This window comes from Leopardus geoffroyi, chromosome B4 (genome assembly GCF_018350155.1).
Source record: "Leopardus geoffroyi isolate Oge1 chromosome B4, O.geoffroyi_Oge1_pat1.0, whole genome shotgun sequence".
Lineage (NCBI taxonomy): Eukaryota > Metazoa > Chordata > Mammalia > Carnivora > Felidae > Leopardus > Leopardus geoffroyi.
Window position 1 is genome coordinate 9,483,524 of NC_059341.1, and position 24,146 is coordinate 9,507,669.

A 24,146-nucleotide genomic window follows, 5' to 3' on the forward strand; every position below is an offset into this window, starting at 1 on the left:
GACACTTAATGGACTGAGCCACCCAGCCGTCCCCAGATCTAGTCTTGATACTTGCCCAAAGGGAGCATACTAGTTCCTGGAATACTAGCAGGGAGAAAAAGGCTGTCTTTCTTGGTCACATAATTACTCACTAGTTGACTAGGGCCATAATGGCCAAATCACTTCAATCCTATTGAGCAAACTAGCATGTGGCTGCCTGAGTAAAGGTTCCCAACTGGTTTCTTCCCCAAATGCAGGGCTATGCCCACTGTGGCCAGTAGAGAAGGTAGGAGAACGTGATCCTTTTGTGAGGAGGGAACGTTACCTCTGATCTTAACAAATGCCACAACTCAAGCACTTACAATGAAGCCAACTCCAGACCCTCATCCTTAGGGGATTCATCCTTTCAGGAGAAGAGAATACAGACTTGACCGTGCCCCCTTCTTTGTCCCCTGGGATCCCCAGGTCAGGACCGTCCTGGTAAAAGATCCCATGCCATCTTGACTGAAGCTCAGACTTTCCTCTCAGAAAGAACTTCTCTCACACAGAACTCTGTTCGAAAGCCTGAAATGTTCGTTCTTTTGTGAGCCCTAATGATTAAATTCTGCAAAAGAAAGGTGTTATAGGAATGCCAGTGTCTATTGTATGAAGGGGGGAGTTGTACGAAGGTTAAATGAATAGCAGTCACAGGCTGTGTGGACAGTTTTATTAGGGATATTTCCTCCTCTCTGAGAACCACATTGCGTCATTCCAAAAAGCTCCCAGTGTGACTCGGGCCTGAGAAGCCCTTTCCTTTTCTGCCAGGTAATTTGATTCTTGCTGTCCTCACCTAAGGGGACTGAGTCTTCTTACTGCTGTCGGCACCTACAGCGACCCTGCTTAGTAATTATTTATTCAATGGGTATGGGAGCAGTGCTTTTTCATTTCTGTCTGGACTGAGCAAGATGATGGAGACAGGAAATGGTCACCATCCTGCACCCAGATTCCACTGTTCTAGTCTTGCTCAGACTAGACCCAAAACAAACTCAATGGAAGGACATAGAGTGTTCTAGTCAACGCCCAAGTATATCTCTAAAGAGTATATACAATTTATATAGTATTAATGCATGTGTGTATTAATTTATATACATATATAGTCATGTTAGTTCAGGCTGCTGAAGGAAAATACCATAGACTGAATGGCTGATAAACAACACAAATTTATTTCTCACTGGTCTGAGCCTGGAAGTCTGAAGTCAGGATGCTTGCATGGTCAGGAGACCTTCTTCTGGATTGCAGATAGTTGCCCTTCATTATATCCTTACATGGTAGATAGACAATGAGGCAGAGAGCTCTATGGCGTCTTTTTTATAGGGGCACCAAAATCCCTTTCATGAGGGCTCCACCCTCATGACTTCATTACCTCCTAAGGCCCCACCTGCTAATACCATCACCTTTGCGGTTAAGGTTTCAACACATGAATACTGGGGAAACACAATAAGCCTGTAACAGTAAGTATTTATGATTTCTAGCTAAAGAAGCTGTATTTAGCTTCTTGATCCCCTTGTCGTGCATATTGGAAGAGGGTCATACAGAGTTAAGCTTTCAGAATGTAGGCCCAAAGAAGGGTGTTTATAAATCCTCCTCCTCTGCATCAGGACCCTTTCTCCCTCCACCCTGTGCAGGCGTCTGTTTTATGGGGTTCAGAGTTCTCTTTTGTGCGTTCCAAACCCAGTTCAAGTTCCACTGAAGCAGGGCTGGTGAGTTTAACTCATTAGCCTCCCAGGGAGACAGTGCTCCTCAGCAAGGCCAGTGATATATTTTCTCAGAGACCACACAGTGTGGTCTCACCTGAGACAAGTCTGTCCCTCCTGCTAGCATGACTCCAGCTCCTTCAAAACAACAGTTACAATCATTTTGTTTTAAGGTGCATGCATTCTTTCCTGGGCCTGTCTTACATTGATAGATCCGCCAAATTGTTGTCAACGGCTTTTTCCTTAACATCAGGATTAAAAATATGATCTTAGGGGCGCCTGGGTGGCTCAGTCGGTTGAGCGTCCGACTTCGGCTCGGGTCATGATCTCACAGTCTGTGAGTTCGAGCCCTGCGTCGGGCTCTGTGCTGACAGCTCAGAGCCCGCGGCCTGTTTCGGATTCTGTGTCTCCCTCTCTCTGACCCTCCCCCATTCATGCTCTGTCTCTCTCTGTCTCAAAAATAAATAAAAAACGTTAAACAAAATAAAAAAAAATATGATCTTAGATTATTTATTTATGCATTTATTTATTTATTTTGAAAGAGGGAAAGAGAGACAAAGAGATAGAGAAAGAATCTCAAGCAGGCTTCATGCTCTCAGTGTAGAGCCTGACATACTGCTCAATCCACGAACTGTGAGATCATGACCTGAGCTGAAATCAAGTGTTGGATGCTTAACCAACTGAGCCACACAGGTGCTCCTAGATTATTTTTTATTCCAAGTATGGCTCGCCTACGTTCCCACACCATCCCCAATGGAACAGGAGTGTCTAGATTGTACCTCCACGTCAATTTAGTATAAAAATATATTTTTAAAAATTTCTATTCGTATCTCTAAGGAATATATGCAGTGAGTCTATTTGAGATTGCATGCATGAGTCATGTAACAAATACAATTTTCATCTTTTCTTTAAGTTCATTTATTTACTTAGAGTGGGGGAGGGGCAGAGAGAGGGGAGAGAGAGAATCCCAAGCAGGTTCCACACTCTCAACGCAGAGGCCGATGCAGTTCTCCAGATCATGACCTAAGCCAAAATCAAGAGGTGGCACGTAGGAGTGGGTGTTCTAGCTATGACTCCTACTGGACATGGAATGTTGGATTCCTAAGGTCCTGGACCTATGGGCAAGCTAATTTAAAAAGGTCAAAATAGAGTCTCTGTAAGGCGGGGTGTATCCAGTTCCCAATGGGAGTGGTGGTCTGTCGATCAGGAAATCAGGGAAGTTATTGTCATTTAATCAGAGAACTTAACTCTCATGTGACTATCATGGGATTAAGAGTGTAATCTAATAGGAGAGAATGTGTAAGGATTATTTCCCTTGGAGGAAAAACTGCACGGTAAGAAAGGGTTATTTACTTACTCATCAGAACACAGACCACTACCTTGGTAAGAAAATGGTCCTTTTGCAAAGTGCTGTATGAACACTTTGTCATCTGTAAAGTATGCAGTATCAGTTTGAGGAGCTAAGGGCATGAGTTTTATTTTTTCCAAGTTAAAAAAGAATAGGTCCTTCAAAGTTGAACATTTTGAAGTACAAATATAAAACAGAACTCATGGTTGTTAAAGTTGACCTTAGTATTATAGGGAGTAATATTGCTTTACCACAGAATCTGGACAAAACGTATTCTCTCTCAGAAATACTCCATGAAATTCTACAGCTGCTCAATGGCCCAACTTCACCTTTTATTTTCAGATATTTATTGTTAGAGTCTTTCATAATTCATAATTTCTTTATTTTATTAAAGAGCGAAAGAATACACAAGTAAATGAAAAGTTATATTAGAGCTTTAGAAACTGCTGTCTTAACTCTTCATAACTTTTATAATATATATATATTATATATATATTATATATAACTCTTTTATAAATGTGCACTGAATATTTCCAATGTTTGTGGTCTAGGTCAGGGTGGAGACCATGGGGTGAAGGGTCCAAGAGGAAGCAAACAGGAGTGAGACACTCGTCCTGCTTGCAAGGGTCTTGCTACATGGTGAAGAGAATTAGAGGAGAACACAAAGAATTAAAATATGAAGAAGAATGTCATTTTTACTATGAGGAAATTGCACATGAAATTCTATGCAGGTTTAGAGAATAGGTCCTTCATGTCCAAATAGTGACATTTAAAAAGACAGTAGAGGTTATCACATTTGAAATAGATCTCAGAAACCTTCCTGGGATATGTTGGAAAGTGTAGATCCATGGAATGGTGTGAAAAAAAAGATGTTTAGGGAGGAAAGTACAGGGTAATTCCATAGGCCATCAAAGGCTCCACAAAGTCATGCCATGAATTCTATATGTTATCCTCTGTTGGTAGAATCCTGAGCTTTTATCAAATTCTCATAAGGGGTCAAGGGGCACCTAGATGCCTCAGTCAGTTAAGCATCCAACTCTTTATTTGAGCTCAGGTCATGACCTCACAGTTGTGAGATTGAGCCCCATATCAAGCTCCATGCTGAGCCTGCCTGGGATTCTTTCTCTCCCCCCGACCCCCCCGCCCACCGCCCCTTCCCCACATGTGCTCGCTCTCTCTCTCTCTCTCTCTCTCTTTCTCTCAAAAAAACATCTCATAAGGGGTCCATATCCTAAAAATGTCTAGGATCCTTCTGGTATAGATCATGTTCTGGGAATAGCAGGAAATTTGAGGCATTTAATAAGCACTGTACAGTAAGCCAAAATAAACAGGTTCAACTCCTTTATTTTTAAATCAAAGAAATGGGACTCTGAGGGCTGATGGATCTCGATCATATCAATGGGCTTTCTACTGGGGGTAAGGCTAATGTCTAGGAAGCCATTCTTAAAAATATGTGAAAAATTTATCATTCTGCTTGAATAGTATTACTGTTAGCCTCTGTACTAGGCATTAGGAGTCATTAAATTGTTTTTGGACAAATAGTATATATAGAAGATGTGTCTGGCAGAACTGTTAGTTGTATTGCAGAGGGCAGACTCTAGACTTCAGAAAGCCAATTGGAAATTTATTGTATCTCAAATCAGAACTAAAAATGGTCTTAATTAGAGTGGTGGTAGTAGGAGTGAAAATAAGGTAAAGATACAAAAAGCTTATGTAGCAATATTTTCTAGACACGTCTCCTGAGGAAAGGGAAATAAAAGCAAAGATAAATAAATTATCAGGACTACATCAAAATAAAAAGCTTTTGCACAGCAAAGGAAACAGTCAACAAAACTAAAAGGCAACCTACCGAATGGGAGAAGATATTGCAAATGGTATGTCCAATAAAGGGTTGGTATCCAAAATATATAGAAAACTTATACAACTAACAACCAGAAAACAATCCAATTAAAAAAAATGGGCAGAAGACATGAATAGACATTTCTCCAGAGAAGACACCCAGATGGCCAACAGATACATGAAAAGATGCTCAACATCACTCATCAGGGAAATGCAAATCGAAATCATGATGAGGTTTCACCTCATACATGTCAGAATGTCTAAAACCAAAAACACAAGAAACAAGTGTTGGTGAGGATATGGAGAAAGGGGAACCCTCTTACACTGTTGGTGGGAATGCAAATTGCTGCAGCCACTAGGAAACAGTATGGAGGTTCCTCAAAAAGTTAAAAATAAAACTACCCTATGATCCATGAATTGTGCTACTGAGTATTTATCCCCAAATATAAAAACACTAATTCAAAGAGATACATGCACCCCAACGTTTATTGCAGCATTATTTACAATAGCCAAACTACGGAAGCAGTCCAAGTGTTCATGGATAGATAAAAAGATAAGATGTGATATATACATACAATGGAATATCACTCAGCCATAAAAAAAGAATGAAATCTTGCCATTTGCAACCACATGGATGGAGCTAGAGAGTATGATGTTAAGTGAAATAGGTTAGAGAAAGACAAATACCATATGATCTCACTCATATGTGGAATTTAAGAAACGAAACAAATGAGCAAAGGAAATAAAAAGAGAGAGAGAAATCAAGAACAGTTCTAAATTATAGAGAATAAACTGATGGTTACCAGAGTGAAGGTGGGTGGGGAGGAAAGGAGAAATAGGGGATAGGGATTAAAGAGTACAATTGCCTTGATGAAAAAAAATTAAATGATTAAAAAAAAGAATTGTAATAATTCACCTAATATGAAAAAGCTAATAAATGACTGAGTTGGGACTTGAAAAAATAAAAGAGGGTAAACTTTAATAGGAATAAATGTAAAGCCTTGTTTTTAAATGTTTTTTTTAATGTTTATTTTTTGAGAGAGAGTGAGAGAGAGAGAGCAGGGGAGGGGCAAAGGGAGAGGGAGAGAGAAGTCCTAAGCAGGCTCTGCTCCATCAGTGCGGAGCCTGACTCAGGGCTTGAACTCACAAACTATGAGATCATGACCTGAGCCAAAACCAACAGTCGGTCGCTTAACAGACTGAGCCACCGAGGTGCCCCAAAGCCTGGTTTTTAGAGGCATAAAAACTAACCTCTCAGAAATGTCAAATGACATTTAGCTAGTATTTATAAGTTTGTAGAGAACATGATCCATTTGTAATTCCTAAATTGGTGTTAAAAAAAAAAAAGATTCCAAAAGCTTAACATGAAACTCACGGAGTTCAGAATGGAATAGCCATAAACAAGGAAGACTTCACTCTTGTAAACTGGGAGATACTGCTGAAATATGTAACACACAGGGAGAGCTGTTTCAGGAGAAAGGTGATATCTGGTGTGGGACATAAATGGTTCTATTAGCCAACAAATTATGCCAACCTCCCAACAACATGTATGGTTCCACAAGTTAGTTTTCAGAAGAGAATTGGCATCAACCGTGTGAGAATTTCATGGTCAGAGCTGACATCCATTTCAGCTGACATTCCTAGTGGGGTACACACACCATGTGAAAGTAACAAAAATACAGTTAACTGAGTTTATCTTACAGCCATTGTACAGAATAGATATAGGAGAAATCAGAATAATTTTACCCTGCCCATAGGTTTATGAATATTTATTACCATAGCTGCATCAATCCGTATAGCCTATAAAGACCATGCTAGTGACTCAATGTAATGAGTATTTAGGGAGCTCCTATGACATACCAGTGACTGTCACAGATATTTTTAAAAGTAGGGGGTGTATGCAAAAAAAGAAAGATTAGTCCTGAACCCTAAATACTGGTACTTTTTTAGTTACGGTTGTCAGAAATAAATACAATCACTGATTTCCCATGGACACCACAATGTTTATCTAAACATAAAATGCTAAAAGCCTTGTCAAATATGCATATCCCTTTTGCCCTCCCCTTGAAACTAGTTTTAACTCTGTTGGAAGTGGGGGCTGGTAGGGATTAGCTAAGAAATCCAAAACAAACCCTGTCACTAGAGGATAAGAAGAAACACATGCTCAGCTTTGCAGTTGTTCTTGATGAAGCTCATGGCTCCTGTTGGCTGCCAATGTCAAAAATCAAGTTTCAGCCTATGGGTGTGTGTGTGTGTGTGTGTGTGTGTGTGTGTGTGTGTGTATTCTGAGTTGTGGCAGTAATCAGTGTGGCCTGCTGTAGCGTCTGATTATTCTTAGGTCTGTGTCTGTGCAAACCCGTACGACTTGACAAGTTCACTCCACCTTAAACTCTAATTTCTGCGCCACATGAAAGGCCTACTTCCTCACTGTTCTTGAATTTCTACTTTAAGTTGTCTCCCTGTTCACTCAAACTTTCTCACCTTCCTATGCTGGTGGCTATAAAAGTTGTACTTTTCTTTCCATTCGATTTTTGTAAAGTCAGAGTGAAACTAAATGACTCAAAATGAAAAGATAAAACCGGGTTGAGTGCCAGTTGCTGAGACCTCTCCTGCCACCATGCCTTTGTCCTCCTTCAAGACGCTGGTTTCTCTGAAGAAGTTCCTGTGTGTGTCAGAAACCCTGGAGCTCTGGACCAGCAGCCGGTATATATCATAATTACTTTAGAGTTGTAGTATTCTGAGAACATCAAGAAATAATGAGATTTGCCTGAAAAATTATTATTAGTGCCATCTTAAAGGCTTAGATCAAAGTCTGCCTGTCCTTATTCTAAAGTGTTAAGTATGTTAATGGTGTGGCCCACTCTCAGAATAGAATCCTCTGCCTGTGAATGTGAATAGCACAGAAGTAGATTGCTGGAAGTGAGAACACGTGACCCGTGAATATATGCAATGGCATTATGGGCAAATGGAGTTGGTTGGGGAGCAGGAACAGCCACTCCCTGACGGTTGAACTGAGACTAGAAGGGCATGTCTCAGGGGACTAAATGAGCTACAGAAGTAACTCCTACCTGAAACTCTGTAGATCAATACCTTTATTTCAGCACCCCATCTTCATGAGATTTTTTTTCCAGTAGAGCTATGGATGATTAAAGCTTCCCTTCATATGGGGCCTATGGGGAAGCAGCTTTGCCCATCTGAAGATGGTGGAATATAATTACTAAAAAAGTTAGTGCTCTGGAGTGAGATGGTTTGAATTTGAATCGAACTTCACTTGTTGTCACTTGCTCCTCGTGTGACCTGAAGCATTACATAACCTGTGTAAGCCATTGTTCTCATCTATAAAATGAGGATAACAATTAGCCTTACTTCATAAAGTATTTGTGATGGTTAAATGAGGTAATACGTATTAATTGCTTGACAGAGAGCCTGGCTCTTAGCAAGCCCTCAGTTAACAAGCACTATTACTATTGTGTATCCTAAGTTTCTTGTGGAGCGTTCAGCTATTTCTCCGTAAAATGTTTCCCCTGGTGACTTGGCTCAATAACCCCCGACACATGGATGAATCTTTCTTCTCTAAGAGTCTGCTTCTGTACCTTGATCCAACAGTCTTATGGCACTCCATTTATACCTACCTGAATCCTGCTACCATGACTGTGTAACAAGTAAATCATGATGAAGTCATTGGCTCACCTTTTTTCACTATTTCTGAGAGATGTCTATGGCAATCTCAGGGCAACATCTCTTTCTGTATTTTGTCCAACACCACCTTCTCAAGAATGGATATGTCTACATGCTTTCCCCTGCCAATAGGAATGATTCTATTCTGTATCACAAGCCCCCTGCTTTATTGAGTTGAAACAAACTAAGAAAATGCAATTAGACTTTAAGAAGTATAATTGCAAAAGGAAATCTACAAAGACAGGGTGTTAGCACATATTTAAGTTTTTAATTTAAGAGCATAATTTGCTATTTAGACTTACAGGAGAAAAAAATCCTATTTTAATGATTCTTACTTTTATTTATTTATTTTTTTTTATTTTTTAAAAATTTTTTTTTCAACGTTTATTTATTTTTGGGACAGAGAGAGACAGAGCATGAACAGGGGAGGGGCAGAGAGAGAGGGAGACACAGAATCGGAAACAGGCTCCAGGCTCTGAGCCATCAGCCCAGAGCCCGACGCGGGGCTCGAACTCACGGACCGCGAGATCGTGACCTGGCTGAAGTCGGACGCTTAACCGACTGCGCCACCCAGGCGCCCCAATGATTCTTACTTTTAAAAAAGGGTTTATTCAAATCAATTTCTAAGTCCCAAGAGGTGAATCATTACCCCGAAAGTTGGATCATGGAAAAAAGTTTTTTAATCTGTTTATACATATGGATTTCACCCTAAGAAATCATGTGTATGTAAATATTACATAAGATAGTTAATTGGTTATACAAGATGTTTAGATGAAGTGCTGTGGGAGCTCTGAAGAGAAAAAATAAATTTTCTAATACTGAATCAGGGTCAGCTTCAGAGAGAGAGGATGAGCTGAGATTTAAAAGATTTGGATGTGTGGTCATGGCTCACCTATTTGTTGAATAGATTGTAGAAGTGAAGTATATAGAGTCAATTGGTTTATCTACAGTTAACTGTTAAGCTCCCTTCCATACTATCATTTAATATCAATTTTATCTTCATCTCTCTACTCCAAATATTTCTTTTTTTTAATTTTTTAATGTTTATTTATTTTTGAATGAGAGAGACAGAGGACGAGTGGGGGAGGGGAGGGAGAGAGAGGGAGACACAGAATCTGAAGCAGACTCCAGGCTCTGAGCTGTCAGCACAGAGCCCGACGCAGGACTCGAACTCATGAACCACAAGATCATAACCTGAGCTGAAGTCGGACACTTAACCGACTGAGCCACCCAGGTGCCCCTACTCCAAATATTTCTAAATCAACTTATGATAGCCTGGGTTTTTGCCTTGGTTGCTTTATAACAAATGTCAGCAAACTTTTTCTCTAAATAGCAAGATAACAAATATTTTAGGCTTTGCAGGCCATACAGCATGTGTTGCAAGTCCTCACCTCTGCTGTTGTAGGTGAAAGTAGCCATAGACAACATGGAAAGGACATGCATGGTTGTGTCCAGAAAGGTGGAAAGCTGGATTTGGCCTACAGGGAAGCAGCAGTTTGCCAATCCCTGGTCTACAACATAAGCTCATTGATATATCAGTATGAAGGCAATATTCCTATTATCTGATATTCATAGGAATAGTACTATAACAAATAGGGGTTTGGCATTCCTACTACACCAAATACCCAGCTATCAAGAGCAGCAAAGGATCTGGGATTTCACTTGGAAGTGAATAAATTAGCCTGACACAGTTACAAAGATGCTGGCATAAGATACAAGATTCCTGGGTCAGAAACAAAGGAAAATTTACTACTCATGGTAATAGCAGAGTCAGAACATCAACATTTCTTGTGCTGGTTCCCAGATTCCTAATCTCCATAAGGCAACACAAAAAAAGCCAGGTAAGAACTGCACACATAATGCATTGCATTATACGGGGAAAAAAACCCTGAGTTTAGAGAACATGAATCTTTTATAATGGGCAATAAGCCTGCCTGACATTTGCCCCACTGAGAGACATTAACTTTATTATACTAGACAGTAAGTACGCCTGCCCTTTGCTCTGGAGAGAGATATCATCTGTATTTTCCAAGTCTTTTCACCATACAAACATCCTTAATAGATAATCCAGAACAAAAGTAGATAGTGCCTCTATTTGTAAGATGTGCAAAAATGCCAGAGACTGTGACAGAATTGTCTACTAACCCCAGCCTCCCAAACCATCCCATTTTCTTGTAAATCTTGATACAAGACCTTGTAGATCTTGATAGAAATGCAGAGTTAAATCAAACACACTTAAATGTCCACAGGATGTACCAAAATGAATGTCAAAAAAAATCTAAGAAATGGGCAGAAGAATTCTGAACCTTTTTAATTCAAGACCCCAGCTAACCAATAGCAAAGATGGACATCAGCTCTCTTTCATTACCATCTCTGGAAGTATATATATTTAAATAATATTATATTAAAATCAGACTGTTTCAATGCCACTTGTTTTACTATGAATCTTTAAAGTTTTATACGCTTGTATGCATGTTATATGTATATGTGTGTGCATGTATAGAAACGTATCTTTGACTACTTATGAGAGATTACAGGCAAAAGAGAGAAAAAATTGATGCTGAATTCAAAATAAGTTGGAATGCTTCCGATTTTAGATAAACTGACTAGAATTTCAGGTGGTTTTTGATGAGATTCATCCTCTCAGAATTTTTTAATTTTAATTAGAGTCTCCAAGAATTCAGGTGATCTAAAATCACATTTATACAGTAAGAGATGACCTGTACTCTTCCTAATCTGCAGCACTGGGAAATAAAGGTGGGTATGTATAGAACTATTTGGCCAAGGACAATAGACATAGTTGGAACAAATTTCTAATTTTAAATATTTTTTTAACTAATAGATCTCACATATTTATTACTGAACCAACCTGTTAGCAAAGAGGTATAAAAAAATTATTATTTTCCCTAGAAAACATGCCTAACTGTCCAGATAGTGGTGACTTTTTCAGTTCGATATGGTAAGATGTTAGTGACCTTGACACAGCTTAAATATGTGAGCCATCATATGTGGGATTCCCTATAGACTCACCTTGGTTCTTCTCCAACATCTCCTTTGCAGTTGTACTTGGTTTTATCAGCAGTTTTCATTCAAATCCATGGGGGAAATGGGAGGATTCTGCTTTTGTTTCTTGGCCAAGAGTTGCTGATCCTGAAAGTCCTGTGAGAAGGCATGGCCAGGAAGAGGTCAACTGCACACACTGTGATGGTGGGGGAGGGGAGAGAGGGTCAGTCATTTTTTAACAGATGACTGTAGGTTTTTGAAAAGCAGAGCCCAGGGTATTTTATTGAAGTGAAAAATGTGTTAATGTTGCTCTTGCAGTCAGCGTTTTAGATATTCGTATATTGCTATGTCAGCGTACTAGGTTCTGTGGAGGAAGTGGGATGTAGGATTACAGGCAGCCCTACAGAGGGGCTATGCGACCTCAGGGCTCATACATCATACACCATACACAGAAGCAGAATACATGAAAATGACAGCAGCCTGGTCCAGGCAAGCAGAATGCTAGTGGCTAAGGTCTGAGAGGAAGGTGGCCTGTGTCACACAGCTCCCCTCCAAGAACACATTTGTGCCTACTCTGAACAATTCACTGAATATGAGCAGAAAGGTATGGGGGGGGGTGGCAAATGGCAGATGGATGTAGGCATGTGTGCATTTTCCCTTCTAAGGGCTCTTCTTCACTTTTAATCCCATTGGCCTTTTTGGAGTCATGCATCATGGAAATGCTAGCCATGACTTGGCAGTAGGAAAATAGAACTGTGGCAGGGACCAGGTTTCAGGCTATATTTTCACCGTGCCTATACTTTGTTTCACTTTTAGTAGCAGCATGATGTCAGTCATGTTTAAATCAGAGGAAAACCTGAATTTTTCATATTAATTAAAGTTTAGTGGGTTCGTTATAAAGAATACATGAATAGGGGCGCCTGGGTGGCGCAGTCGGTTAAGCGTCCGACTTCAGCCAGGTCACGATCTCATGGTCCGGGAGTTCGAGCCCCGCGTCAGGCTCTGGGCTGATGGCTCAGAGCCTGGAGCCTGTTTCTGATTCTGTGTCTCCCTCTCTCTCTGCCCCTCCCCCCGTTCATGCTGTGTCTCTCTCTGTCCCCAAAAAATAAATAAAAGTTGAAAAAAAAATTAAAAAAAAAAAGAATACATGAAGAGATCAGTAGTGGTGGGGGTGGGGAAGTCACATGGGGTAGTTTCTGCAGCTAGACTGTGGGTGAGTTGAACTTCCTCTTGGATTTTCTGGACTAATTCCAAATTTGAGAAGAGATTAACAAATGTTCTTTTATACTGCATGACTTTTTTTCTTTCCTCTTGTGAAGAGGAACATAAAGGAAGAGGGAGAAGAATGGTCTCAGTGGGTACTGATATAGATAGGATCGTGTGTGTATATGCACATGGCTGTGTGTGTGCGGGTACTGTGGTTCTCCTGTGAAATGACACAAATACATACAATATATATTTGTGTGTGTGTGTGTAGATATATATATACACACACCCCAACAAAGCTACTGTAGTTGCACGTATCTCTAGCAGCATAAGGCAGGAGACACATTAAGGCCTATGCCCCAAACCTTCCTATTCCAGCTCTAACATGTAGCCTGAAGAATCAACTAAAGCAGTACTTGCCAGGTTTCTAGATCATTGCCATGTAACCAGTTGAATCCATTTGAGTTCAATCATTTATATTCTTCTAAATAGATATATTTTTAAGTTTATTTATTTATTTTGAGAGACAGTGAGAATGAGCAGGGGAGAAGCAGAGAGAGAGAAGAGGGAGAATCCCAAGCAAGTTCTGCACTACCAGCAGAGGCCAACATGGGGCTTGATCCCAGGACCCGGGGATCATGACCTGAACCAAAATCAAGAGTCCTATTCTCAACTGACTGAGCCACCAAGGCGCCCCTAAGTGTATATTATTTAAGTGTTACTTGCGAAAGACATAGATTTTTAAAAAAATCAACCCTGTGGTGCATATTGTCTTACTAAAAACTAAATTTGAACTCAAAAGAAATTCATAGATGTGACTCTCCTTGAACTTCCTGTGACAGATACATTCTGAAGGTTTGTAAAATTTGTCACTGTAAATAGGAGAGATAGTCATTGTCCTGGTCTCCTCAGGTCCCACCTGCCACCATCCTGTCGGATATCTTCTTCCCGTAGGGTTTCCAGAAAGATCTGACTATAAACTGTACTCAGATGCTCTGTGCCTTTATAAAAACCAGATTCCTAGTGCCTAGGGCTTCTTGCTTTCACAATTAACTGCTGCTACAGTTACTGCTATGTTATTACTATTAATGTGTCTACTTCCTCTATCTGTCTCTTGATATTTGGACTGCCTATTAGGACACAATTGTCTCTAGTTAGGAAAATCTGAATTATTCTTTTAATCTTTCACACTTTGTTTTTGGTACACTGCGTCCATCTGTGATGGCCTCCATTTCCCCACATTGAATTAATGCTTCTTGTAATCCCATTTAAGTCTACTTTCTTGGGGCTTTGCTTCCTGTTTGATCAGTTGGCATCATCAAAGTGGAATTTGGGATATTAAGTCCTTAGGACCCAGAATGTCTCTTGACAGTGATTCTCCAATTGTGGAACATGAACGGGTGATAGTAAACCAAAGTAAACTAGGTATGGCAGAATTAGCATAGCCATTATTGAGGCAATTAACAAAAATCACATAAATAAACAAGTATGCTAATCTTAAAAAAAAAAAGCAAAAGCTTTTTTCTTTCATGATGGGACCTAGATTCTTTGATATAATGATTGGTTGACCTAAGACTTGTAAAACTTAAAAATAAAATAAAATTAAAAAATCTTAAAAGACCTGTAAAACTTAAGAACCACATATCTGGTCATTGAGCAACGGTGGTTTCACTAGACCGTCTGCCTTCTTTACCATGTTAGTCACATCCTGACGTTTCATTTGTACCTCTGTTGTCATATGCTACAAGGAACAATTTACCCTGCCCTATCGTTTTGATAAAAATGAATAACTTCCAAGGACAGTGCCTCTTTCCTGCAAACAATGTAAATTTATTTCTGCTGCTTTTTGCTATTTTTTTAATACCTCAAGTCTCCAAGCAGTGGAGCAAAGGGTAAAATGGCCATGTGAATATGCATTTGAAGAGCTCTCATCATGATAAAAAATTGCCTTTTAAATATCTTTTCATGCCTCTGCATTGTCATAACAACACACTTCTGAATTACTAATGGCAAATAAGTCAACTATTGGTAAGTTTTAATGGAGTATATTGATCTCTTCAAGATCCTTAAATTGTTAGAGGAGAGGGAGGTTTTTTAAACTAAATGAAACATGACCTAATGTGTAAGTAAAAGAAATAAAAAAGAAACAAAGAAAAGGAAAGTTCAGCAAAGTAGAAAAGTAATTGGCAGGGTATATGAGGAAGAAATGAGTGGTATATACATCCTACAATTGTGTAATTTGGTAAAGATGAATTTTGTAAAGTCCGGTAAATGATTCACCTAATATAAAATTTGATTTGTTAAATTAATAGAAAAAAAATAAAGTTTCATGGTATTTTACACTGGTGCATACTACTTGAGAAATAATACACAAACCCATTCCTCTGTCTCTCTCTTGGTTACATCTAACTTTGTGCACTGCCCTTTTGGTGGGAACCTAGTAAAACAGACAAGTAAATAATCATAACTGAACTAATTGATAAAATCTGTGGAGATAAAACACAGGTTTTCAAATATGGAAGGTCAAAATACACATTTCTAGCATAAAGATAAAGGTAACTCAAGCAATAGTTTGGAGCGCCTACTATGTGCCTGTCACTGTTCTAACCTGACATGCTCTTAGTAAGCAAAATAAAGGTTAACTCTGTAACGAATAGTAAAATTAAAACACGTGCAGAATAGGTATTTATAATGAATGTTTGAACCCTTAAAAATCATGATGGTTTGTTTGTACAGATTTACATTGGAAGAAATAGAAAATTTGCTTTAAAAATTGTTTTTGAATGCTCAATGATAAATTTGAATAGAGGCAGCCATGATGAATCTGCTAAACTCTCTATGAATCACAATAAACAGGACCCTCTTGCCTTTCTTGACTTTAGTAGTGAAAGACATGACTCAGATGTTTTATTTGATAATAATTGAAAACCTTGGTATTGAGCAAATGTATTTTCTACCATGAGACATTTTTATAGAATGAATGCAATACATTTCCTAATCCATCATTCAAAGGCTATTTTCATTCATCAATGTGGAATGTGCTTTTCTTTTTAACATCACATTTTTGTAAGAAAAATTAGAGAATAAGAAAATCTCCTTTAAAAATGCATATACATTTTTCTACTTTCTGATTGTTTGACCAAATAGAAATATAGTTTTCTGTATCATTCTTTGAGAGGTGGGGAAAAAAAGCTAACAACTATCTTGCTTTCTTCCTACTATAGACTGAATGTTTGTGTCCCCTCAAAACTCCTATGTTGAAATCCTAAGCTCTGAAGTGACAGTATTAGGAGGGAGGGCCTTTGGGAAATATTAGGATAGAGCCCTCCTGAATGGGATTAGTGCCATTATAGAAGAGGCGCCACTCTACCGTGTTCTGTGCGAGGACACAATGAAAGGACTGTCATCTGTGAACCAGGAAGTGGGCTGTCATCACACATAAATCTGCCAGAGCCTTGCTCTTGGACTTCCCAGCCTCCAGAACTGCGAGAAATGCATTTCTGTTGTTATGAGCCACCCCATCTATGGTATTCTGTTACAGCAGCCTGAACGGACTAAGACACTTTCTCATTAATATATGTGTAGTAATAGAAGGTCAAAACAGATAATAAATTGAAGAATTCAACCCTGCTGACAGTATATTGTCAAAAGAACACAAAGTATCTGGGTAATCTTTCAGTGAATCTCTACAGGAAAGCAGAGGATGGGAGGTTTTTTGATTAAGCCTTCTGTAACGTCACAAAGGTAAGAAGGGTTCCATCTCTACATCCTCTGCTCTCACTGTGAATGGTACCTGTAACAGGATCTCTGCTCCTATGCAGATCACTGATTCCATGGAAATACGCAGAAAAGGAGAATTTTTTTTTTTCCATTTGCTCTGAAGGAGTCATTCTCTTGGATATCAAGAATGGGATGAACCAATTTATTTATGAAAACTTCTGTGGGGGCCAAAGAGAATTCCTATTCTGTTTGAGGATACCAGTGAATAGTAATTGCAACAGTTTATGCACTGCCGACTGCATATTTAGTGTTGTGTGCCCTTACCTTTAATTCTGCAATCACATTTCAAGTCAAATTTCATTATCATCATACTGGAGATGAACAAAATAAGCTTTGGGGAGGTGAAATGACATTCCCAAAGACAAACATTTAGTAATGTCTGAAGCTGGAATTCTAACACAGAGCTCCATGTCGAAAGATAAAGACCCTTCATAGCATCATACTAACACCTCAGTGGTGGATGGATTCCTGGCTTGGAAAAGGGTACGGTCCCTAAAAGGGCTGTACTACTTAAAACAAGGTAAACGTAATGGAACAAAAAGCAGAAGAAAAATGTAATTTAGCAGGTTCGTTAAAATGTGAACATATATTATCAATGTTTATAAAATCACTATCAAGAGTTAATCAAAATATAGTGCATAAGCTACATTTGCCCTAGTTTGACATTCAGTTTTCCTAGATGCTAATACCAAGACCCTGGTAGTACTTTAACTTTTTTTTTAAGGTGTATTATTTATGTAACTAATTAAGTTTTAAAAGACTTTGTCACTGATATGATGTGAATTTTTGATGATAGAAATTAGGAATAACGTTTCCCTCTTTGGCTAACCCATTCTTTTCTACATTCTGGTTTTTTTTTTAATTTTTTTAATGTTTATTTATTTTTGAGAGAGAGGGAGACAGAGTGCGAGTGGGGGAGGGGCAGAGAGAGAGAAGGAGACAGAATCTGAAACAGGCTCCAGGCTCTGAGCTGTCAGCACAGAGCCTGATGTGGGACTCGAACCCACGAACCGTGAGATCATGACCTGAGCCGAAGTCGGACACTTACCTGACTGAGCCACCCAGGCGCCCCTCTTTTCTACATTCTGAACAAATCGAATACCAGCATTAAAAATAAGCTTAAAATAAGGCTTTATTTTAAGCTGATTTCTCAGACATTCTTTGCATGCTTTGTATTCTTTGTAATGCTGACTTCTGTGGTTGGTTTTTCTCTTATACAAATGAGAACTGTAATGAGTATTGAGTAAGAGTAACTTGTAAGACTTGTAAGATTATGGTGAGAAAATTTAATGTTAAGACATAAAAAAACCAATTGCATCCCAATCCGTTATCCAATGAAATATTAAAAGTCCAGCTTAAACATGTAAACATTTTCCAAGATCACCTCTCCAGAATCTGGACATATAGGAAATATATACTACTCAGATGACAGGTAAACTATGAAAACTGCCACACTTTGAATAATTGATAAAGAGCAAACCTCAAATTTGATTTTTTTTTAATCTGGATTCTTCAACAATAATTAATATATGATTCAAGCCTCATATTGACTGGAAGGATACTAACTTTTTTCTTTTCCTGTAGATATACTTTAATAGTCAGTTTGCAAGTGACATGACTTGCTTATGCAAATAAAGGAGGTTCTCTTGAAAATAGCCTAATATCTCATGGAATTAAAGCAGAGGAGTATGGTTGGGCTCAGGAAAAACCAGAAGCGCAAATGGTATTGAATTCTGTCTTCTTACCTAGGTTTCTGTTCTTCACTGTTTTTCTGTCTCCTTCCTCCCCCCTTCCCCTTACTAAAAACAGGCTACCTTTCTTTGTCTAGCCTATATGACAAGACTCATGATGACCTGTAACCCCCAAGCTGTTTTTCTTAGAGGCACTGTCTGGGTTCTCAATATACCTACCTCCTGGAGGGGCAGAGCTTCAGCCAGCATGAGTCAGGTACCCGCTCCTGAACCAAACAGCTGTGTCCCGGTGTGTACAGGGTTATGTGTACAAAAGAGATCACAGTGGTGTTTATGTGGATGGAAGTTATAAATCCCAAAATGGAGGCACAGACCTCTGGGAATAACATCTTATAAATGTCACTATTCTATAAATTTCAATAACTTCTCCATCGTCAACCAGGGATAGTTAGCACATTAACGTTATCTTTCTGCTGCTTCTCCAGACCTTAAGACATATAGGCCTGTGGTACCTGACTTACCGCAAATCAACACTCCGTTTCAGATGAGCACCGCTGGGTTCAGTTGTTTTCAGACTTTGGACTCATGAAGCATTCCAACTGTACTTGGCATGAGTTATTGAGTACACATAGGGAAGCTGCCAAAATGTGCAGAGTGTCTTTGGCAGAAGAAAAAAACAGATGGTCCCATCAAATGCATCACGTTCATGGCCATTAAGTTAGATTCGAAGAGAAAAGAGTGATATTTACCTGGGGAATATATATTAAAGGGTTAAGTAGCTCAGTTATCATAAGCTCGAACATAAAGCTTCAAGAAACTGATTATGAATATGGGCATATAGGCCAGATTCCAGATACTGAAATAGTGGCAGGTAAAGGATGTTTCATGATCAAAAACTCTGCAGCAGAGCTGCTGGGGGCTAGGAAGTGGTTGACAGATCACCCTGGCAAAGAGAGTCAGACATGAGCAGAGCCAGTGTGAATAAAATCGTCAGTGTGAATGACCGCAAGACGAGAGTAGAATTTCTAAGGTCTGAGGTATGCAAGCAATATTATAGGTTCCCCTCAAGTATAAAGAGACCTTGGAGATTGTTCAGTCTAAACTCTTTATTTGCATTGAGGAAACTGAGGTCAGAAGAGGGAAGCGATTTAGTACCAGGTCTCCTAATGACATGGATAGTGCTCTTCTGTCCATTATTGAACAGGAACTTTGCGTGAATAATCAAAAAGGGAAGCAATCTGCTTGGAAAGACTGTCTTCATATAAATTCATCCAGGAATGCTTTGTCTAATAACCACTTTGCTTCTGGCATGCCTTCTTATTTTCGTAATGAATGTAATGAGAGTCATTCAAGTCATAAATGGAGGAACATTGTTGTCAATCTTGGGACAGACCTCAGCCAAAAATTCCACTTATGGTTTAATGAAGTTGGTAAAAACTAACGTGTGGGTGGCCACTTAATAAAGAAACACAGTGGCCTGAACGTTCAAGGACAGGCTTAACAAAAGCCTCCTAATATTAACTGATATATTGGATGGGACAGAGATAGCTGTTGACATCCATGCTTTCCCACCTCTGGAAAGTAAGGACCAGCCAGAGACTGCATTTCCCAGCTGTCCTTTAATTTTGACTAGAAAAGGAACAGAAATGATGTATGTGCTGCCTCCAGCCCAAGGGGTTAAAAAATGCTGTTCTTTCTCTATACTCTTTCCTCTTGTCTATTGGCAGGAAGCAGAGGACTCTATGGCCATGAAGGACATTAGGGGGCTGCACGTGGAAAAGGGTGTAGGTCCCCATATCATAACACAGAGCAAAGTTTCTCATAGTCCACGAACATCTACATTCCACTGTTACTTGAGCAAGAAATAAACCTCAGCAGGGTTGAACTACTGAAAGTTTGGGTATCATTTGTTAAAACAGCTGAAATTACCCCACTTAATGTCACAGACTGTCTCCTTATGCGGATGCCATGTTGGATATGCCTGAAAATGCATGAGAATAGGCCACATTCCTAAAGGGATATATCTGAGTGAAATAGGTCTATTAGCAATGCATAATGTGCCAGAATTATAGGCCTGAGCATCTTTTTAGCCCCACCAACATTTCTTTTAGCGTTTCTAAGCTGATCTGTCTCTGTATAACAGAAGGTAAAGTTTTATGCTAAGATAATCACTTATAATTTGATGCTATGGCTTGAGTCAAAGAATATTGTTACAGTGAGATTTTCACAGAACTGTTGGGAACTACACAGGCTGCAATTTCTAACATGTGTTTCCAAGTCATCTCCTTTGGGCCCAAATAGCCTAATTTGTTTGTGCCAACAGAAAATCTCAGAGAATATGGCCAAGGCACTTAAATATCCCAGCAAGTGAAGCACAATCTTAAGGGATGTTAAAATAGTACAGAATACATGCAATATCAGGACAGGACCCTAACAGTGATATTGTCCAGTTTCTTCATTTATCATAGGAGAAAACTGACTTTGCTTTTTTAATGTCACTCCACAAACAAATGCCTTAAAAATTCTGAGACCCCTGACTTTTACTAGAAAACTCTAGAAAACTAGAATTGATCACAAATTCATGTTTTCTTTCAGTTATCTCTTCTCTCCTCCGAATCCCAAACTGTTCTCTTCTACTGATTTATGTACACAGAGGACTTAAGCACCCCCAACACTGAGGTCTTTTCTGAGGATATAAGCTGTATATAACAATGTCTGTTTCTTTGCGTCTTCAAAACCCTTCTATGGAAACTTGCCTTACCTCCAAATATTCCTATCAATAATGTAAATGCAAAAGCATGACTTTAGTATCCATATTATGAACAAGAAAAAATTCAGTGGTAACACAAGAATGCTGGAGGCACTTCTGCTGCTTTCTTCGAAAACACACTCTGCGAGAGGTGGGTGATTTGCACGGTATTTCCCAGGGGAGGAATTGGTACCGACACCTAGAATTCTTGATTCTGTGTCCTGCAGTCCGTTTCTCATGTTAGAAGGACACCAGCTACTTGTATCCTAACCATATCATGCAAGGTTTTTTTTTTTTATGTTTATTTATTTATTTTGGCGGGGAGGGGAGGCAGGGGCAGAAAGAGAAGGAGAGAGAGAATTCCAAGCAGGCTCTTCACCCAGCACATGGAGCCCGATGTGGGGCTCAGTCTCATGGCAGCAAGATCATGAGCTGAGCCGATATCAAGAGTCCAGTACTTAACCGACTCAGCCACCCAGCCGCCCAGCAAGATTTTGTCAAAAGGAGTATGTTAGAGAATCAGTAATATCACCTTTGCATTGATGGCTCATAACTAGTTGTAGAGAAGAAAGTAATTCAGTTCTATTTTACTTCTGAAGCGAGATATCAAATTCTTAACAACATTATCACAAGGAGATGTAACAGCTATACTTTCTTTGTCCTGATTGCTTTTCTAATCATTTTTTTAAGAGGATTAAACAAAGGTTACCACAGTGCTAATGCAGTAAAATCTGGAGAATTTTTGTTTCTCCAGGAAAATAAAAATATGCAGTGATTTTTATACCAGACATTTTGATTATATAGACATTGCATGACACCCCTTAGGGCATGATCACATGCATGGCAGAAAATAAATTAGTCCATTGGCAAAACACTAGAGAAGAATTAAGATTTATAATCCCGATTATTGATCAGGAAAATGACAGCAATATCATTCTCTGCCAAGAGAAATTGTGTAGAGAGAGGAGAAACTGACAGAAAAGGAACTCTCAGCAATGGAAATAATACAAGATACAACCAGATCTGTTTCCTCAGTACAGATAAAGAAATGAAGATCATTTTAAGGCAAATATATATTTTTTTTATCTGCAACTTAGACTTTATTTTTTTAACTTGTTTTATTTTTTATTTTTTTAAATTCACATCCAAATTAGTTAGCATATAGTGCAACAATGATTTCAAGAGTAGATTCCTTAGTCCCCGTTATGTATTTAGCCCATCCCCCCTCCACAACCCCTCCCGTAACCCTCAGTTTGTTCTCATTTGTGAGTCTCTTCTGTTTTGTCCCCCTCCCTGTTTTTAAGGCAAATATAAATTATATAATTTTATATATAGCATAATTTATATATAGCATAAAAGTTTATATATATATAATATATATAAATTGTATATATATATTATATATATATATAATATATATATAATATATATATATAAAAATTCACATTACCTACTGTGAAAATTGAATTATCCAAGAGGAAAAGGAGCCCCTCTTCGCCATATACTTTAATGCACCAAAAACTTGTACACCTTTTTGTGTGTCTGTGTATGTATCACAAGTACTGATTCTTAAGCTAGCAAGTGATTCGTTTATATAATAGTTAATATTACTTAACCTCCACTCTTTCTTCCATCAGGAAAATCAGCTTTCAAGTTCATACCTCCTGAAATAACACTCTTAACTTTAAAAAGCAAGATGAGAGACCAATGAAAAAGAATCATAAAACAATATTAAGTAGTGGTACAAATCAAAATGATTATAAATCATCCACAGAACTCTGTTTTTAAAAATCTGCTCCTAAAACTTTCTAGGTTGTTTATCCAAACTTTAAACTTTTATTTAAAGTACTGAGTATTATTTTCACCTATATATTGGGAGAAGATACTGTAATGAAAGTGTCCATGTCAGTAATTAACTCATTCCATTTTCAGGGGTATCTAACTATCATTCATTGCTGGACCCAGTCACCTTCTTTTTTACAAATTTATGTTGAAGAAATCATCCAAAAAGTAAAGATTTACAAACAAGGATATTAATCGCATTGTTATCTAAGTAATAGTAATCTTAAAGGTTAGAAACTACTAAACATGTAATAGAAGGGAGTATATAATAGCGTTGGATATATATGCATTATAATTTTAAACTGATAAGAACAGATACTACACTTGATTTTAGCCAACAGCCCAAAAAGCAATATACATTATAATTTTAGTTTTGATATTTTTAACTCTTTAAAAGTTATTTTATGTACATGGAAAAAAATTCAAAACAGTAAAAAAAAGGGGGGGGGGAATTGTTCCACCATGAAAAGTTAATTTTCACTTGTACCTCCTAATTATCCTCTCTAGACGCAACTACATTTATCATTCCAGATATATTTTATTTATATACCAAAGTTATGTATATATATCTACCTTTTGGGTTTATACAAATAGTTGCAAACTATTCATATTGACTATTCTATAAATTGCATTTTTCTGTTGACAAAGTACCTTGAAAGTCTTTCAATATAAATAGCATGTAAATATTATTCATTCCTCTTTTTAACTTTTTTTGAAGTAATAACATGCATAAGAAAACGTAAAAATCATCAGTAAACAACTTGGTGAATTTCCAAAAACTGAACACTCCCATGGAACTTGTACATAAATCAAGAACTAGAACATAATAGAAGTCAACTCTGTGGCCTCCTACAGTCACAACCCTCAAAGGGTTACCACTACCCTGACTTCAAATACCATTGATAAGTTTTATCCATGTTTGAACTTTATAAAATTAAAATCATGCAGTGATTTTATCCACTACCTATTGAAACAATAATGCTGCATAACTAATCCCCCAAAATTCAGTGACTTAGAAAACCAAATAATGATTCTCATTATTAATCAATTTGGGGCTCTATTGGATTTCAGACATTTTTGTTCATTTTGTATGATAATAGAATAGTTATACCAGGGACAGCAAACTTTTTTGGTTTAGGGCCAGATAGTAAATATTTTAGGCTTTGGGAGCCATAAGGGACATTCTCAATTCTGCCATTGTAGCATTAGAGCAACCATATATAATACATATATGAGTGGATGTGGCTGAGTACCAATAAAACTTTATTAATCAAAACAGGGAGTGAACCAGATTTAGG

The 24,146-nt window shown here is 38.3% G+C and overlaps 1 long non-coding RNA gene and 1 pseudogene across 2 annotated transcripts in view; both read right to left on the bottom strand.

Annotated features, from left to right (window-relative positions):
- The window catches only part of LOC123591394, a 51,415-nt gene that overhangs the window by 7,606 nt on the left and 19,663 nt on the right, over nucleotides 1-24,146 (bottom strand). The window contains exon 4 of one of the 2 annotated variants that reach the window (XR_006709298.1): nucleotides 11,608-11,736. This is a non-coding gene — a long non-coding RNA (uncharacterized LOC123591394). Of the gene's footprint in view, nucleotides 1-11,607; nucleotides 11,737-21,396; nucleotides 21,560-24,146 lie in introns of those variants that run through there. The other variant, XR_006709297.1, reaches the window with a different exon arrangement.
- Nucleotides 23,105-23,202, bottom strand: LOC123592367 (annotated as a pseudogene).